This window comes from Fopius arisanus, unplaced genomic scaffold (assembly GCF_000806365.1).
Source record: "Fopius arisanus strain USDA-PBARC FA_bdor unplaced genomic scaffold, ASM80636v1 scaffold00036, whole genome shotgun sequence".
Classification (NCBI taxonomy): Eukaryota; Metazoa; Arthropoda; class Insecta; order Hymenoptera; family Braconidae; genus Fopius; species Fopius arisanus.
This window is the reverse complement of record NW_011887775.1, coordinates 819,859-822,404: the sequence shown is the minus strand read 5'-3', so window position 1 is coordinate 822,404 and position 2,546 is coordinate 819,859.

Genomic DNA, 2,546 nt, shown 5'->3' with positions numbered 1-2,546 from the left:
GTGTAATGGTAGCAACCGCGGCTTTCAAGGGGTATGACAAAATTAACTCGCGAGTTGTAGAGATGGAGTGAGTGGAGAGGGGTTGACTTACAATTAATTAATCGGCCCACGGGAACCCTCCCTGTAATTCACGCGCGGCAAGTCAAACTTAATTAATTATCCCGGTGACTTTGTCGAAGGGGTGGAGACTGCTCGAGAGAAATCGAGAGGAGCGATTTAACCTTCGCCGAGGGAAAATAACGCGCCTTCTCCATGTCGTTGATGGAATTAATATAATTATGATCATTAGCTATTCATTAGATTGAATTTTAATACCTGAAAGACGGTGAGATTTTTTTTTTTAATCATTTCCGTTGGTCTTGTATAGGGCGTATGGAAAATGAGAGGAGTCATTCGCTATTAGCGGACAATGGAGTGTTCAATAAATTATCCGTTTAGACAGGAGAGAAGGGATCGAATTAAAAAAAAACTTGAGGGGCTTTGTTAATGCGTTACCAATGGCAACATTCAGCCGCATATTAGAGACTTCTATTAATCAAGACAATGTTTTCAATAGTGAAAGAAGTAATTTTGGTATTGTTACTTTAACGTGCATTTGTGATCGTTTAATTTTATCTCTCGGTATTGAGCGATGATAATTAGAGATTAATCGAGTGGAGGATGTCATTAACACCACTGTCGTCATTCTCACCTCTCCATTGTTCGGCTTCATTCATTATGAAGCTGCGGAGGGGCTTGGAATTGGTTGATCAGTTGAAGATGAGAGTGTGGTGGAGATGTAAAAACGAGAAAAAAAAAAAGACGTACATTGAATGCAGAGATGTGCGGCTACCGAACTTGTCTTGACCTCCGGCAGCCGTCAAAAGCCCCTCAAAAGAGCCGCTCTCAACCTCGGCTGTCTAAAGCTCATTTGTTACCAGCCCTAGGAACATCGCATTTCACCTGTCATACGCCCTCACCGTTCCATCATTCTCCACAGTGCGAATGAAAAAGAACAAAATAATAATAATCGTGAATTATGATCGGCATTTAACTGATGTGATAGCTGCCACAGAATTTAGACGTTTCTCATACGAACATTCACCCCAAATTATTCACCAACCCGTGCATCACCGCCATCCTCATCTTCTCCTTTTATTTTTGCCATTCCTTTTCTCTCCAAATAACAAATCGTTCACTTTCATCTGTTGCGATAAATCCACACGATCAGCCAAAATTACATCTCCCCGCATTCGATTTGCCTGAAATTGCACGCCATACAGCTACCGATAGCTATATTTGAATTATACAATCGGCTACTGAAATCCCATTCAACAAAACCACCGACAAAGACTGCCATTGCAGTAGTATGTGCTGCATCTTTGTTACTCAATCGATGTATACAAATTCACTGGCTCTGTATAATCGTGAATATGAGGGCTTTTTTTTTATTATCATTTTGTGTTTGCTCAATCACGATTGGTTGCCACGGAAATTGACCGAAGATTGCGGCCGACCAACGTTTGCTCTGCGGCCGATCACGAACTTAACTCCTCCAGGAGGATCTCCACCGCTGCTACCGCAGAAATATTTATTCATCTCACCTCATACCAACGGGGCATCCACTATTTGTCTGGCGGAGAATCCCACTGTTTTATTTTTTTTCTATAAACAAATAAATAATTGTCCCTCCTCGCAGGAAATGGGCCCACTTTATCGATATGTCGATATCGCCCGTATTTTAACATTAACCAGGACCGTGTAACTTGAAAAATTGATTATTGATTATTGTTAATTATTTTTTCGTTCACATTTCAGCCAATGGAATTACACCATTCGACGAGGCTACTCGGTATTATACTGAATATTTTTTGTGGGCCCCTTCTATGCTAACGGCCACAATTTATTATAAAAAATGACAATTTCCAGGCGTTAAAACAGCCCGTGGGACGTAATCGTGGTGTCTGAAACGATCTCAACTCATGCACCACTCGATCATATCGAATTGCCAATGCACAAGCTCCTGCCAATGCCACTACGAATCCATATCGATTCGCGGATCGATTGCAAACTCACCACTACATCCGCACAAATCTCACCCATTGCTGATAAATTCTGGAGAAATCGAGCAAAGTGAGGTGGACGTGCAGACGATATCTCGTTACACTCATAAAAGGACGTGATTAAGGTAAGGTAAACGAATATAACGCTGATGCAACCGCAGAATCGTCGGTAGGAACAAGAGATTTTTCAATCTTCCAGCATCTTGGAGTATTACATTATAGTTGAGACTTTCAATGTTACCTCTTGTGGTTTAATCGAGGGGTTATTTATTAGTGAATTCATTGTGTCACCTTGAAATCACATGAAATCACTCCTAAAATCATTTTTGAGTTTTTGAAATTTCAGTGAATACCTCCTCGATTTTCATGCTCCCCTGATACTTTTTCAAAAATTTTGAATTGTCAAATTTCAGTGAATACCTCCTCAATTGTCATGCTCTCCTTATACTTTTTTGAAAATTTCGAATTTTTGAATTTCAGTGAATACCATGAATGGGGAGTGAA